The sequence below is a fragment of the Delphinus delphis genome, chromosome 3, assembly GCF_949987515.2.
Source record: "Delphinus delphis chromosome 3, mDelDel1.2, whole genome shotgun sequence".
Lineage (NCBI taxonomy): Eukaryota > Metazoa > Chordata > Mammalia > Artiodactyla > Delphinidae > Delphinus > Delphinus delphis.
The window spans coordinates 161,985,553-162,003,646 of NC_082685.1; positions in this window are offsets into that span (position 1 = coordinate 161,985,553).

Genomic DNA, 18,094 nt, shown 5'->3' on the forward strand with positions numbered 1-18,094 from the left:
GTGTGTGTGTGAAATGCTAAAACTACTTATTTTATGACATTTTCTTTTCCAGTCTGTTACTAATTTAGATATGAATTTGACTATCTAAACAGTAGTTTAGATAATAGCTTGAAAACTGTGAGTTTTGGTTTAAAATATAGCTTACGTTGTGAGACACCAAGTCTTTTAGTGTGGAACTATTCCAAATCCTCTAGTCAGAGTCATTATCGTAAGCTCATATATCTATAGTTAAAGATATAAAGTAATTTATCCTAAAGTACTGCTTGATTATGTGGAAAACATCTAAATCTTACTATTAATAATAGGTATAATTTTGGTGACCATACCATGTTAAGTACTTCACTTTTCAATCAGCACCATGAAATATAATTTGTGAGAAGAGAAACAGATTCTGAGTAATAAATCTCAAGGCTAATGCTTAAGCTCCATTTCATCAGACTCCCATATTGTTGCTTTTTCCACTCTACTGACAGGATGAAAAGTGTCACTGGGGATAAACTAATGAAATGCTTCACATAACTTTTCACTTAATAAAATTAATATTTACCTTAGGAGAGGTTACAACTGATCATTTAATAATCTTAATAATGTGATGTTTTTCCAAGGGAATTCACATGCTTATTCACAAAATGAATAAATTCATTCAGTCATACATTCACTGCATCTTCATTGAGGATTTACTATTTGCCAAGCTTTATAGTACTTGCTGGGTAGAATACTGAGCATGATAAAGACAGTTCATGAAGCTTATAGTCAAAGGAGGAGACCAAATGAATATATACTATGAAAACAATTTTGATGCACTATGCCATGAGCCCTTGGTCCACCACTTTTCAGGGCAGGTCTCCTGGAAAATTCTATTTACTTGGCTAGTTTCCAATATTAATCATGGAGAGCTTTGGTTTACTGACCAAGAGCTATCTCCAAAGCCATAGGTATCTGGACAGTCATACACATGCACAAGTCAGAAATACAGGAGATTTTATGCTCCCATTGGCAACTCTGAATCAGTGGAATACAGGGGTCATTGGTAGGTGTCCACTGGAAGGAACCCAGCTGAAAGAATAACGGAAATGTTTACTTAATGCTTATCAAAGATAACAGTTTGGGGCAACACACTATAATTGTTGGAGCTCCACCTTTTCCGATACTGTGACCAAAAAACTAATATATAATTCTGTTTACCAATACCTAAAATAGGTAGCTCCAGTATCCAAAGTGTGGAAAAGGGATTAGACCTGCTCATCATCACTCCGTTACCCACTTGTGTTATATGTGCTTCAGGTCCTCTGGCTATGGTTCTGGTGCTTGGGGGTTGTGTGGGAGCATGTCTATTGGGGGACACAGTAAATGTTTCCCCCCAATTAAATCTAGCACCACCACGTTGTCACTTTCGGCTTCTCTGCTTGTCATTTCTAGGGACAATCCCAGGTCCAACACAATGGAGGCAAGGAAGAGAATGTCTTGACCTCAGTGGATTGATGGGGGAGAGCCTTGGTATGTCCCTGCCCCTTGATAACATGGCCTAATAAGAAGAAAACAAACAAGAGCTCAAACCCTTCAGGAATAAATTTTTTGCGGGCCTCTCACTGTTGTGGCTTCTCCCGTTGCGGAACACAGGCTCCAGACGCGCAGGCTCAGCGGCCATGGCTCACGGGCCCAGCTGCTCCATGGCATGTGGGATCTTCCCAGACCGGGGCACGAACCCGTGTCCCCTGCATCGGCAGGCGGACTCCCAACCACTGCGCCACCAGGGACGCCCAAAATAATTTTATTTTAAATGTGAATAGTTGCATATGTCTCCTGGATACTACATTGAAGTGCACAACTTTAGAAATTCAGTATTATTAATCCTGATTGTCCATAACACCAACAATTATAGTAATGAAGCCTGTGAAAATTAATTTTATGTGTCCACTTGGTTGGTTCATGGGATGTCTAAATATCTGGTTAAACATTATTTCTGGGTGTGTTTGTGGAGGTGTTCCTGGAAGAGATTAACACTTTTATTAGTAGACTGAATAAAGCAGGTGGCTCTCCCCCATGTATGTGGGCATGATACAATCTCTTGCTGCCTGAATAGAATGAAAAGGCAGAGGAAAGCTGAATTCATTCTCTGACTGCTCAGCTGGGAGGCTGATCTTCTGCCTTCAGTATCCCTGTTTCTCAGGCCTTTATACCTAGATTGAAATCTGACCTTTGTCTCTCCTGCCCTCAGGTCTTCCAAATATACCACCTGCTTTCCTGGGTTTCCAGCTTGCAGAGAGAAGTTGGTGAAACTTCTCAGCCTCCATAATCATATGAGCCATTAACTTATAATAAATATAAGCCATTATCTTATAATAAATAATAAATATCTTTTAACTATGTCTTAACTTAATAAATATCTTATAATAAATATCTTTTAACTATATCTTAACTTAAAAATATATTTAACTATATTTAACTATATAGTTAAATACCTATTAACTATATCTAGCTATATCTATATCTACATCTATATCTACAACCTTTGGTTCTATTTCTCTGGAGGGCACTGCTTAATACAAAATGGCTTGTTTCCCTTTCCTGACTTATTTTCAAGATATTCCCTTTTCCTGCTTTGGGATTATATTCCAAGTAAACTACTTCACGCATATTTGTTTCAGAAGAGTAATTCAAACTTATGAAATTGGACCCACACAATATAAAATATTTTAAAAATCACACAATATAAAAATATAATTCCAAATGAATTAGAGATATAAATTTAAGATGTAAAACTATAAAACTCTCAGAAAAACCAGAGGCATAAATCTTCATTTTCTTGGATTAAACAACACAATCTTAGATATGATACAAAAAGCACAACTGACAAAAGAAAAAAAAAAAAGATAAATCGGACCTAGCCAAGTTAAAATTCTTTACACTTCACAAGATACAATCAAGAAAGTGAAAAGGCAGCACACAGAATTAGAGAAAACATTTGCAAACTATGTATTTGATAAAGGACTTGTATCTTAAATGTATAAAAATTCTTACTATTTAATAGTGAAAAAAAATAACCTAATATAAGAATGGGCAAATGAACTGAATAGATTCTATAAAAGTATATATACAAATGGCAAATAACAATAAAATATGTTCAACAAAATAAGTAATTAGGGAAATGTAAATCAAAACCACAGTGAAATACCATTTCACACCCATTAGAATGGTTATAATCAAAAGATAATAAATTTTGGTAAGAATATGGCAAAATTGGAACTTTTATTTATTGATAGTAGAAATGTCAAGTGGTTCAGCCACTTTGATAAACTGTCAGTCCTTCAATAGATTGAGTAGAAGTACCATGAAAACCAACAATTTCATTCATAGGTATATATCCAAGAGAAGTAAAACATTTTGCTATGCAAAACCTTTTACATGAATGTTTGTAGCAGCATAATTCATCTTAGCCAAAAAGTGGAAACAACTCAAAAGACCATCAACCAATGAATGGACAAATAAAGTGTGGTGTCCACAAAATAGAATAACTTCATCAATAAAAAGAATTTAGTAGTGACACATACCACCACATGGGTGAATCTGGAAAACATGCTAAGTGAAAGAAGCTTGTTGCAAAAGATCATCTATTGTATGATTTCATTTATAGTAAATGTTCAGGATAGGCAGATCTCTATAGACTGAAAGTAGATTAGTGGTTGTCTAGGGCTTTAATAGAGTGACTGCTAATGAGTACAGGGTTTCATTTTCAGGTAATGAAAATATTGTAAATTTCATTGTCATGATTGATGGTTATACAATTCTGTGTAATTGCACACTTTAAAAGGATACATTTTATTGTAAGTGAATTTTATCTCAATAAACATGTTAAAATCTGCAAATACTTATGAAAAAATCTAATTAAATATAAGCATGAAATTAATAATTAAAATAATTATCGTTATTGAGGGAAATTATAGAATACTTAAATAAATGGAGGGATATACCATTTGATGGGTTAGAAGACTAGATATTGTAAGAATATCAATTCTCTTTAAAATAATGTATAGATTTCACACTGTCCAAATCAAAATACCAGAAATTTTTTTTGGTAGAAACTAGTAAACTTATCCTCTAATCCATATGGAAAAGCAGAGAGCCACAAATAAGCAATGCAACTGAAGAAAAATGAAATAAATTTGGGAGTTACTATACAATCAGATATTGACTTTTAAATAGCTAGAACAATTAGAGCAGTAATATTATATAAGACTAGTGTCCAATGCAACAGAATAGAGTATCCAGAAACAAACAAGCAGACAAAAAAATCAATTCCTGATAGATTTCAAATCTAATTTCAAGGAAAAGGGTAGAAATTTGAGAAGAAAACACATAAAATCTATTATCTTAGAGTTGGCAGATATTTATTAAAGAATACACAAAGTCACTAACACCAAGGAAAAATGATAAATCTAACTTAATATATTAAAATTAAGAAAATCTGTATCAACATACAGCGTGTTGAGATTACAAAGGCATTCCTTAGAGGAGGAGAAGTTATTTATAATACAGGTATCTGACAAAAACAAGCAAACGCTTCAGTCTCAGACTAAATAATGTTAATAAGAAAAAAAAAAAAAACCCAAACAATGGAAAATTGAGCAAACAGACTTGAATAAACACTGCGTAAAAAGCATCCAAACCGGGCTTCCCTGGTGGCGCAGTGGTTGAGAATCTGCCTGCCAATGCAGGGGACAAGGGTTCAAGCCCTGGTCTGGGAAGATCCCACATGCTGTAGAGCAACTAGGCCCGTGAGCCACAACTACTGAGCCTGCGCGTCTGGAGCCTATGCTCTGCAACAAGAGAGGCCACGATAGCGAGAGGCCCGTGCACCGCGATGAAGAGTGGCCCCCGCCTGCCACAACTAGAGAAAGCCCTCGCATAGAAACGAAGACCCAACACAGCCAAAAATAAATAAAAATAAATAAATTTGAAAAAAAAAGAAAGCATCCAAACCATGAAAGTTGCTCAGTTTTAAAAATCAAGAATGCAAATTAAAACTGCAATATGAATATTGCTATGATCCCAACACAATGGCTAAAATTAAAAACTATGGAAAATGCAAGTGTTAGCAAAAAATGGGGAGTCCTTGGCCTTCTCCTATAGTGTTGGTGAGAAGGTAAACTGAAACAGCCAATTTGGAAAATAATTAGTTTCTACTAAGTCTGACCTTATGAATACCATATACTTGGCAATTCCATTCCTAGGAAAATATACAACAGATACATGTTCATAAAAGGTCATATACTTTAATGGAATAGCAGCCCTATTCTTATTAGCCCAAATCTAGAAATTACCCATATGATCCTCAAGAGGAGAATGAATAGAGTAGTTGTGAAATATTTAGAGAATGGATTAGTATTATATACAATTAGCTTAATTAGATACAATTATCTACATTTATACACAACCACATGGATGACTCTCACAAACATAATGTTGAACGATGGTTGCCAGACACAAAAAGGGGCAAAACTAATCTCTGTTGTTAGACGTCTGTATAATGGTTGTCCTTGGAGGATGTTCCTGGAAGGGTGCACAGATGGAGCTTCTGGGGTCCTGCTAACGCACTGAGTCTAGATGTGGATGCGCATTACATAGGTGTGTTCACCACAGTGTGTGTGTAGTACAGGCCAACAACCCAAACACCAACTGAATCAATATATCAAATCATCAGATTTTGGCTCCAGGCATCTGAATTATTTTAAAACTCTCCCAGAATTCTGATGCAGAGAAAAGGCGACAATCGCTTTTCTATTCTGAGGTGGAGATTAATGAGAAAAACGCACTGTGTATTTGTACGTAGAATAGCCACTCTTTGAGAGTGCTGTTCATATGCTTTATATGCATGATTACATTTAGCACTATTTCAACTCAAAGACATATATTATATTTTCCCTTAAGTATGAGAAAACTGAAACACAGCTTGCAGGATTGCATCACATAATTGTCTCAAGGTTCAACAGCTGGTAATTGACAATATTAGATTTGAAATCTAATGCCATCTTATGCTAAGTTTTGTTTTCTCTTCATACCATAACTGCCTGCTAGCTTTATGCCTAAAACCAAAAGCAAATAAAGAAATAAAACTTGGAATTAAAAAAATTGTTTATGTTTCTCTTCAGGCATCAAGTCTGAAAAAAATACTGGTCAGTGTCAAAGCAACTTTCTTTTAGATGTAAGAGTTGAAGAGTATGTTACAAACCCTTCAAAATGATGAAACGTTCTTTTCATCTTAATTCAGCCTGACTTTATTCGTTTGTGGTGCTGTAGGGGCCTCTTCTAATTTTTCATAACAATTGTGAAAGGAAACAAATATGACAAGTTTCTACAAAATATTGACTATAACAGGGAAGCTGGGACAATGTACTGAAGTAGCATTTTATCCTTTGCCTCTGCACACATCTTTACTTGTAAAATTGCTCTTTCAATTATAAATGCTAAACTTTGTTAAGTTACACTGGCAAGTTCTTTCTTTACAAATAGACATAGCTTAATAGATCATGGCTTAATTTCCTGATACTATTGTTTTTCCCTTTTGTATACTGCCGTACTTGTAGCAAAATATATAATTATTTTGAACATTCAGTCTTCATACATCATCCAAGAGTTTAAGAAAGTCAAAACTTATGGGGAGGGAACAACTAGAAAGTTCTGTATGGATTTACTGTTTGACCTTTATTTATTTCCACAAAACACACACACATGCACATACAGACCCACACACACACGGAAACATGGAAAGTAAGGCTATGTCCTTATGATTTAATTTTTCCTGTATATACCTCCCAATTATGTTAGATTATCACTTATCAGCATGAATTTTTAGATATAAAATATTCTAGGAGGGGAAATAATTATTTGGTTAGTGAATTAAACAGTTTGCATGAAAGATAACACATGTAAGCCCAGCATCTCAGATTCTGGGATCTGAATACCACCATAATTATTTTTAAGAAAAGTTATTTTGGTCTTCTAAAGAATTAAAATCCCAGATATATTTTCCTTCCTGTCAACAATAAGCATGAAATACTTCTACATGAATACAGAAAAACACAGTTCTTATCTTTATAAATGAGCAAAAACTAACCCTTGAATGTTTCCCCAAACATTTTTCTTTTTGTTCTTTTTGTTTTTTACCCAAATAGTCATGTCCTATTTTTGACAAAATAATTATCCCATTATGTTCTCCCACTGACTGGTTAAAAGATAATATAGTCTGAGAACATTAAGATACAACTTTTTGCCTTCAGTCTTACTTAAAATTATCTCAAAGACCTGACTTTTTCTGTTAGTAAAACTGTTAGTGGCCTTGTAAGTTGTTTGAGCTGATTCATAACACAACTTTTAGTCCAAAGTACTAGAAATTAAATTTATTATTCACACATTTTATTTTATCCACATGTTATTAGAATTATTTTCATCTGTCTCATCTTCACCGACTCTTTCACATCCTCAAGTGGTACACAGATGATCTAGAATTTGTAATTTTATTCCAAGGAAAATATGGGCCAGCCTTTCTTTGAAAAGTAGTGTGATGACAAATATACACACTACACTGACACATACAAGGACATGTCACTTCAAATGTCCATTTACTTATCTGTACTCCATACCAGGTACCCATTCCCCTAAATATGAAGCAGAGGAATTAACTCTGTAAACTGAGTAAACTCTGTAAACTCAGTAAACTGAGTTAATTCCACTAATTGACTCAGTCTCTTTCAGATGGCTTGGTTTGTCAGATTTCCTTTAGCCATCTGTCACTTGCCAAGGGACCAGTTAGCATCACTGGCCTTGGGCATACTCCTAACTTCTGGTCTTGCTGACCTAGCTCTCATATCACTCAAATCCAGCCATGACCTCCCTAGTAAGCTCAGCAGTCAGCACCTTCAGCAACCTTTAGGACCGTTTAACAGTGTTGGGGGAAGGCAGCTCCTGGATATCTTCCTTTTTACATGGAACCCAAGGAAAATTCTTGGATGCCTAAATCAGGTACTCCTTCTGTCTTATTAGTCCAGGTTCCTTGCCAATTTGACTTCTCATAGCTGCTTTGGGTAAGGAGAAAATAGAAGCTGTATACATGTGAGTGGACGACAGGATCAAGGGAAGAGGGGACCCTCAGGTTCTCACCACCTCCACTTTTTGTTTTTCTTTCATCTTAACTCACCTACAACATCTAGGACCACAGCTTGAAGAGCTTTGTTTGCATGCCTGCATTTTTGGCCACTGTGATGATCTCCCTATTACTATGTTCTCTTTTGGTCTGGCATGTCCTAGCTTCCATATTTTCAAAGAGGCATTTTCTCTACCTCTTTCCCTGGTGTATAATGTGGAATGACTGCCTGGGTACCTGGCTCACAGCAAATAGAAATAAAGGCACAGTTCAGCACTTTCAAAAATTTGCCTTCCAAACACAATTTTGGATTAATTTCATTTACACCATGGAGTGAGACTGAAATTCTCTCTTCCTACTACCAAACATGATTTGGGATATCAAAACAATAGTTCAGGATCCAATTTGAGAATTCAGATCTTATTTTCCAAAATTCTAGAACAGGGAGCATTCTTAGTAACAACTGTTTTGGTATCCTAAACTATGTTTGATGACGGGAGTGAAGTTCAGCCTCTCTAGGAGGTATTCACTTTCCATGCAGGCAATAACCATCTCTTTGTTTTTTGTTTTATTTTGTTCTTTTTGGTCTGTGAATCTGTACCACTAAGGCGAGGCTGATTTTTGCACTTTTTCCACCCAGTCATAATCCCATTCAAATGTAGGTGCGGAACATTGATGAATCATGTTACCTGGAAACAAGAAAATGTCTGATCTAACTGAGTCAGAAAGACATCTGGTTAAAGTAGAAAAAACCCAAGGATGGAACTAGAAAAAGTATTCTTTAGATCACTAGTATTTTATAGCACATCTAAATCAGAAAGGATTAACTGACAGCCTTTTGAAGTTACATTATTAATGTATCCTTTATTTATGTAATGCTGACTTTTTCCCCTTATTTTGGTCGTTAACATTTTATTGTCTTTTTTTAAAACATCTTTATTGGAGTATAATTGCTTTACATTGTTGTGTTATTTTCTGCTGTATAATAAAGTGAATCAGCTATACATATACATATATCCGCATATCCCCTCCCTCTTGCATCCCCCTCTCTATCCCAGCCCTCGAGGTGAACACAAAACACCAAGCTGTGCTCCCTGTGCTATGCAGCTGCTTCCCACTAGCTATCTATTTTACATTTTGTAGTGTATATATATGTCCATGCCACTCTCTCACATCATCCCAGCTTCCCCTTCCCCTTTCCCAAGTCCATTCTCTATGTCTGTGTCTTTATTCCTGTGTTGCCCCTAGGTTCTTCAGAAACTTTTTGTTTTTTTTCAGATTCCATATATATTTGTTAGCATACGGTATATGTTGTTCTCTTTCTGACTTACTTCACTCTGTATGACAGTGTCTAGGTCCATGCACCTCACTACAAAAAACTTAATTTCATTTCTTTTTATGGCTGAGTAATAATCCATTGTATATATGTGCCAAATCTTCTTTATCCATTCATCTGTTGATGGACACTTAGGTTGCTTCCATGTCCTGGCTATTGTAAATAGAGCTGCAAGGAACATTGTGGTACATGACTCTTTTTGAATTATGGTTTTCTCAGAGTATATGCCCTGTAGTGGGATTGCTGGGTCATATGGTAGTTATATTTTTAGTTTTTTAAGGAACCTCCATACAGTTCTCCATAGTGGCTGTATCATTTTACATTCCCACCAACAGTGCAAGAGGGTTCCCTTTTCTCCACACCCTCTATAGCATTTATTGTTTGTAGATTTTTTGATGATGGCCATTCTGACCAGTGAGGGGTGATACCTCATTGTAGTTTTTGATTTACATTTCTCTAATGATTAGTGATGTTGAGAATCCTTTCATGTGTTTTTGACAATCTGTATATCTTCTTTGGAGAAATGTCTATTTAGGTTTTCTGTCCATTATTGGATTGGGTTGTTTGTTTTTATGATATTGAGCCACATGAGCTCTTTGTATATTTTGGAGATTAATCCTTTGTCAGTTGCTTCATTTGCAAATATTTTCTCCCATCCTGAGGGTTGTCTTTTCATCTTGTTTATGGTTTCCTTTGCTGTGCAAAAGCTTTGAAGTTTCATTAGGTCCCATTTGTTTATTTTGTTTTGATTTCCATTTCTCTAGGTGGTGAGTCAAAAGGATCTTGCTGTGATTTATGTCATACAGTGTTCTGCCTATGTTTTCCTCTAAGAGTTTTAAAGTGTCTGGCTTTTCATTTAGGTCTTGAATCCATTTTGAGTTTATTTTTGTGTGTGGTGTTAGAGAGTGTTCTAATTTCATTCTTTTATATGTAGCTGTCCAGTTTTCCCAGCACCACTTATTGAAGACACTGTTTTTTCTCCATTGTATATTCTTGCCTCCTTTATTAAAGACAAGGAGACCATATGTGCATGGGTTTACCTCTGGGGTTTCTATCCTGTTCCATTGGTCTATATTTCTGTTTTTGTGCCAGCACCATATTGTCTTGATTACTGTAGCTTTGTAGTATAGTCTGAAGTCAGGGAGCCTGATTCCTCCAGCTCCATTTTCCTTTCTAAGATTGCTTTGCCTATTAGGGATCTTTTGTGTTTCCATACAAATTGTGGCATTTTTTGTTTTAGTGCTATGGAAAATGCCGTTTGTAGTTTGACAGGGATTGCATTGAATCTGTAGATTCCTATGGGTAGTTTAGTGATTTTCACAATGTTTATTCTTCCTATCCAAGAACACGGTATATCTCTCCATCTGCTGGTATCATCTGTAATTTGTTTCATCAGTGTCTAATAGTACTCTGCATACAGGTCTTTTGCCTCCTTATTCCTAGGTATTTTATTCTTTTTCTTGCAATGGTAAATCGGAGTGTTTCCTTAATTTCTCTTTCAGATTTTTCATCATTAGTGTATAGGAATGCAAGAGATTTCTCTGCATTAATTTACTATCCTGCTACTTTACCAAATTCATTGATTAGCTCTCATAGTTTTCTGGTAGCATCTTTAGGATTCTCTATGTATAGTATCAAGTCATCTGCAAACAGTGACAGTTTTACTTCTTCTTTTCTGTTTTGGATTCCTTTTCTTCTTTTTCTTCTCTGATTGCTGTGGCTAAAACTTCTAAAACTATGTTGAATAATAGTGGTGAGTGTGGGCAACCTTGTCTTGTTTCTGATGTTAGTGGAAATGGTTTCAGTTTTTCACCATTGAGAACGACGTTGGCTGTGGGTTTGCCATATATGGCCTTTATTATGTTGAGGTAGGTTCTCTCTATGCCTAGTTTCTGGAGGGTTTTTTTTCATAAATTGCTGTTGAATTTTGTCGAAAGATTTTTCTGCATCTATTGAGATGATCATTTGGTTTTTCTCTTTCAAATTGTTAATATGATCAATCATATTGATTGATTTGCATATCCTTGCATTCTGGGGATAAACACCACTTGACCATGTTGTATGATCCCTTTTAATGTGCTGCTGCATTCTGTTTGCTAGTATTTTGTTGAGGATTTTTGTATCTATGTTCAACAATAATATTGGCTTGTAGTTTTCTTTTTTTGTGTGTGATATCTTTGTCTGGTTTTAGTATCAGGGTGATGGTGGTCTTGTAGAATGAGTTTGGCAGTGTTCCTCCCTCTGCTATATTTTGGAAGAGTTTGAGAAATATAGGTGTTAGCTCTTCTCTAAATGTTTGATAGACTTCACCTGTGAAGCCATCTTGTCCTGGGCCTTTGTTTGCTGGAAGATTTTTTTATCACAGTTTTAATTTCAGTGCTTGTGATTGATCTGTTCATATTTTCTATTTCTTTCTGGTTCAGTCTCGGATAGTTGTACTTTTCTAAGAATATGTCCATTTCCTCCAGGTTGTGTATTTTATTGTCATATAGTTGCTTGTAGTAATCTCTCATGATCCTTTGTATTTCTGCAGTGTCAGTTGTTACTTCTCCTTTTTCATTTCTAATTCTATTGATTTGAGTCTTCTCCCTTTTTTTCTTGATGAGTCTGGCTAATGATTTATCAATTTTGTTTATCTTCTCAAAGAACCAGTTTTTAGTTTTATTAATCTTTGTTATCATTTCCTTCATTTCTTTTTCATTTATTCCTCATCTGATCTTTATGATTTCTTTCCTTCTGCTAACTTTGGGGATTTTTGTTCTTCTTTCTCTAATTGCATTAAGTGTAAGGTGGAGTTGTTTATTTGAGTTGTTTCTTGTTTCTTGAGGTAAGTTTGTATTGCTATAATTAGAACTACTTTTGCTGCTTCCCATAGTTTTTGGGTCATCGTGTTTTCATTGTCATTTGTTTCTAGGTATTTTTTGATTTCCTCTTTGATTTCTTCAGTGATCTCTTGGTTATTTAGCAGTGTATTGTTTAGCCTCCATGTGTTTGTATTTTTTAGTCATTTTTTCCTGTAATTGATATCTAGTCTCATAGTGTTGTTGTTGGAAAAGATACTTGATACAATTTCATTTTTCTTAAATTTATCAAGGCTTGACTTGTGACCCAAAATATGATCCATCTTGGAGAATGTTTCATGAGCACTTGAGAAGAAAGTGTATTCTGTTGTTTTTGGATGGAATGTCCTATAAATATCATATCTATCTTTTTTAATGTATCATTTAAAGCTTTTGTTTCCTTTTTTATTTTCATTTTGGAAATAATAGTGAAAGTGGGGTTTAAAAGTCCCTTACTGTAACTTTGTTACTCTCTATTTCCTCTTTTATGGCCGTTAGCATTTGCCTTATATATTGAGGTGCTCCTATATTGGGTGCATAAATATTTACAATTGTTATATCTTTTCTTGGATTGATCCCTTGATCATTATGTAGTGCCCTTCTTTGTGTCCTGTAATAGACTTTATTTTAAAGTCTATTTTGTGTGATATTAGAATTGCTACTCCAGCTTTCTTTTGATTCCCATTTGCAAAGAATTTATATTTCCATCCCGTCACTTTCAGTCTGTATGTGTCCTTAGGTCTGAAGTGGGTTTCTTGTAGACAGCATATATACGGGTCTCGTTTTTGTATACATTCAGCCAGTCTATGTCTTTTGGTTAGAGCATTTAATCCACTTACCTTTAAGGTAATTATTGATGTGTCTGTTCCTATTACCATTTTCTTAATTATTTTGGGTTTGTTATTGTAGGTCTTTTCCTTCCTTTGTGTTTCTTACTTAAAGAAGTTCCTTTCGCATTTGTTGTAAAGCTGGTTTGGTGGTGCTGAATTTTCTTACCTTTGCTTGTCTGTAAAGGTTTTAGTTTCTCCATCAAATCTGAATGAGCTCCTGGCTAAGTAGGGTAATCTTTATTGTAAGTTTCTCCCTTTCATCACTGTAAATATGTCCTGGCACTCCCTTCTGGCTTGCAGAGTTTCTGTTGAAAAATCAGCTGTTAACCTTATGGGGATTCCCTTGTATGTTAATTGTTGCTTTTCCCTTGTTGCTTTTAATAATTTTTCTTTGTATTTAATTTTTGATAGTTTGATTAATATTTGTCTTGGTGTGTTCCTCCTTGGGTTTATCCTGTATGGGACTCTCTGCAGTTCCTGGACTTGATTGACTATTTTCTTACCCATATTAGGGAGGTTTCCAACTATAATCTCTTCAAATATTTTCTCAGTCCCTTTTTATTTTCTCTTCTTCTTCTGTGCCACCTATAATTCAAATGTTGGTGCATTTAATGTTGTCCCAGTGGTCTCTGAGACTGTCCTCAATTCTTTTCATTCTTTTTTCTTTATTCGTCTCTGCGGTAATTATTTCCACCATTGTATCTTGCAGGTCATTTTTGCATTCTTCTGCCTCCTTTATTCTGTTAATGATTCTTTCTAGAGAATTTTTAAATTTATTTATTGCATTTTTCGTCATTGTTTGTTTGTGCTTTAGTTCTTCTACGTTCTTGTTAAACACTTTTTGTGTTTTTCCATTCTATTTCCAAGATTTTGGATCATCTTTACTATCATTACTCTGAATTATTTTTCAGGTAGAATGCCTATTTCCTCTTCATTTGTTAGGACCGGTGGGTTTTTACCTCACTCCTTCATCTGCAGCATATTTCTCTGTCTTCTCATGTTGTTTAACTTATTGTGTTTGGGGTCTCTTTTTCGCTTGTTGCAGGTTCATACTTTCCATTGATTTTGGTGTCTGTCCCCAGTGGGTGAGGTTCTTTCAGTGGCTTGTGTAGCCTTCTTGGTGGAGGGGACTGGTGCCTGTTTTCTGGTGAGTGGGGCTGCATCTTGTCTTTCTTGTGGGCAGGGCCACGTCTGGTGCTGTGTTTTGTGGTGTTTGTGAACTCAGTATGATTTTAGGCAGCCTCTGTGTTAATTGGTGGGGTTGTGTTCCTGTCTCGCTAGTTGTTTGGCATGGGGCATACAGAACTAAAGTTTGCTGGCCGTTCGGTGGAGCTCGGTCTTAGCTTCGAGACAGAGATCTCTGGGAGAGCTTTTGCCAATTGATATTACATGGGGATGGGAGGTATCTGGTGGTCCCATGTTCTGAACTTATCTCTCCCACCTCAGAGGCTCAGGCTTGACATCAGGCTGGAGCCCCAAGACCCTGTCAGCCATACAGCTCAAGAGAAAAGGGAGAAAAAAAGAAAGAAAAAAGAATAATAAATAAAAAATATTATTAAAATAAAAAAAGAAAAATAAACAATAATAATAAAATAAGAAGAGAGCAACCAAAGCAATAAAGACATCCACCAATGATAATAAGCACTGAAAACTAAATTAAAAATAAAGATAAAAATCAGAAACAATTTAGTTGCAGACAGCAAACCCCAAGTCTACAGTTGCTCCCAAAGTCCACTGCCTCAATTTTGGGATGATTCATTTTCTGTTCAGGTATTCCACAGATTCAAAGTATTTCAAGTTGATTGTGACGATTTAATCCTCTGCTCCTGAGGCTGCACAGAGAAATTTCCCTTTTTCTTCTTTGTTCACACAGGTCCTGGGGTTCAGCTTTGGTTTTGGCCCCACCTCTGCATGTAGGTTACCCTCAGGCATCTGTTCCTCCCCAGACAGGATCAGGTTAAAGCAGCAGCTTGTTGGGGGGCTCTAGCTCACTCATGCCAGTGGGAGGGAGGGGAATGGTAGTAATAATTGGAATGTGGGGCGAGTCAGCGGTGGCAGAGGCCAGTGTGACATTGCACTAGCCTGAGATGCACCGTGTGTTCTCCCAGGGAATTTGTCTCTGGATCACGGGACCCAGGCAGTGGTGGGCTACACAGTCTCCCGGGAAGGGAGGTGTGGATAGTGACCTGTGCTTTCACATGGGATTCTTGGTGGCAGTGGTAGCAGCGTTAGCATTTCATGCTCATCTCTGGTGTCTGAGCTGATAGCTACGGTTCGTGTCCATCTCTGGAGCACATTTAGGCAGTGCACATTTAGGTCGTTTCACATTTGCCCATGTTCAGCTTTTTGCAGTTTGTTAAAAGTTCTTCCTGAATTCCCACCTATTTGCACAGCTATAGAAGTTGATTCCTTCTGTGGTCTCTGAGAGTTGTGTCGAGACTGCATTGGTCTCTCCTTGCAAGGACCTTTTTTTTTTTTTTCTTAAACCTTAGGCAATTTGAAATTGGCTCCTTGATGGCTTAAAGAAAACAATGATTATTTACATTACCTGAATTTTTCTTATTGTGAAGGTGGGAGCAATTTTCTTCATTCAAAGTAAAAGTAGAACCCCACTTAATTGAAATACAAACACTTTGTTACATAGATTAAGAAAGCCAAAGTTAATTCACAAGTAATATGTTTAGGATTGACTTTTACAAGCAAACCTTTGAAACAAAATTAAGATGAAAATGATACATTTTCCTCTGGCTCATTGAAAAGGAAAAGTGCCTGACAGAGTAAATGCATATAGATAATTGTCCTGTCAGTAGATGAGAAAAGAAAAAAAAAAGATCGCACTTTTAAAAACATAGCAAACTTGTTCACATCTTGGTACCATCCCATTTTCAACCAAGGGGTGTAAATGTTGAATGTAAATGTAACTTCAATAGTAAGGAAACATATTATTAGGGAAAGTCTTGGATTAAGTATCCACTATTAAAATTGATTCTACACCTCTGGCCAGGACATTTTACTAAAAGTCTCCAGGTGACATCTCTATAATAGAAAAATGTCCAAACTATAACTTCACCTTCTACTTTCCTTAAAATAATCAAATATATTGTCAACATAGCTTTCTAAGATCTGAAGTCCCAGAAAAAGAAGAGATGCCAAGATATCAACTTAGGTATTAATGCAGTACTCCATTCTTACTTAACATTCTGGTGATTAGTTGCAGGTTATTTATCAACTTCTTAAAATATAAACTCTATAAAAAAGTGGGAAAGATTTGTCTGTTGTTACGACATGGGAAAAAGGCCTAAGACTTTTGGATGTTTGACCATATTTGGTAGACACATTTATGATGGTTTGAAATTTATATTAATGATATTCATTAATGGGAGATGGGAGACAAGGATGTACCTCTAAGATGTAGTGACTCATCTCCCAGATCACTTCGTCCATGTCAATTGAGGAAACATGTCATAAATATTGGATGTCACATAGAAAGACTACAGTTCAATACGGATCAGAAATTTAAAGTTTCAGCCCAGACTCTTCAAACATCACATATTGATTTGTAATAGACTTGCTTCATCCAAGGACCTCTCTATAAAGAATGCTTCAGATAACTATACATAATGAAAAAATAAACTTAAAGATCTTCAAATGTTGGTGACTTGAAAAGATCCTAAAACTTCGTGGGCTTGAATAACTGTAGGCTTCATTCATATAGTTAGTTGTACGGAAGTTATACAACAAGAAATAGAAAACAAGCAAAAGTGAGTATGGATATTTATTTATTTTTGATGCTTTTTTTCCTTTTTCTAACTGTTGACTAAGCTTCCACCTAATACTGCTGAACTTGGGAGAACAATTATTTATTTCATAATTCACAAAAATTAAGGACAGATATACTGAAATCTGGTTTCAGTCACTTTCTGAGAAATACCATGTCACAATGTAAGATGAGCTCAGTTACAAGGGTCAGATTTGTTGATTGTAAACAGAATGTTTACATTTCTATATAAATATATCTCATGGTCCCAGGCAAGGATGGTGACATTTACAAATACTATTTATAGTCCTTCCTAGATCCCAATTTAATCTGAAATTGAAATTCAATTTTATTATATTTTACTGTAAGAAAGACAATATAAGTAGCATACGGATGAATACAAATCACATTAAGAAGAAAATTATCTCTGAAACAAGAAAAAGATCTTTCCTCCCTATTCTTAGAGAATTTACTTTAGAAAACTTGTAATTGTGATCTCTTTCTCTGCCCCTTTGAGATGTATATACATTTTTTTAAAGCTAAATAACCTATTGACGGTTTTATAACCCTAGAATGTTTTATTCAAGGACCTGGAAGCCATCTCTTTGAAATGAGAGGAAGATAGCATCCCTATGTATTAGTTTCCATAGGAGGGTAGAAGCCCAATCTCTGGGTGCCTGACTCCAAGATGCAAGCCTACATATTTTCACAAATAGATTGAAAGTTTATGTTTTCCTTTGGATAAAGGTAATTAGCAAATACAAATGACCATCTAATTACCAGGTGAGTTTAGGATGAACTATGTGTGACAAATGATGCTGTCAAGTCCTCGCTTACTTGCAGACTAATTATCATTTATTTTGAGAACATGTACTGGGTTGCGCTGGCTGGCTACATAAAAGAGTAAGATTTCCCCCTGTCTTTGTGGTCTTTAGCGAAGTGCCTGTGATGTGCATCACATTCTGGTTTAATGCTTATTCAATAATGAAAATCTTTAAGTCCTCTTCTACTTCTGTGGAGAGATTTTCTGAGTTGGCAGGAGATTTTGTTTTTAATTATATTTCCCCAACCATAATGACCCCTTAGTAAAGAATAGTTGTAAATAAAAAGGAAAAATATTAAGGACTGTGTTTCCTTCCCCTGTCCCTTCCTCAAATTTTGTTATTTTTTGATGGTATACCTGTTTTTTAA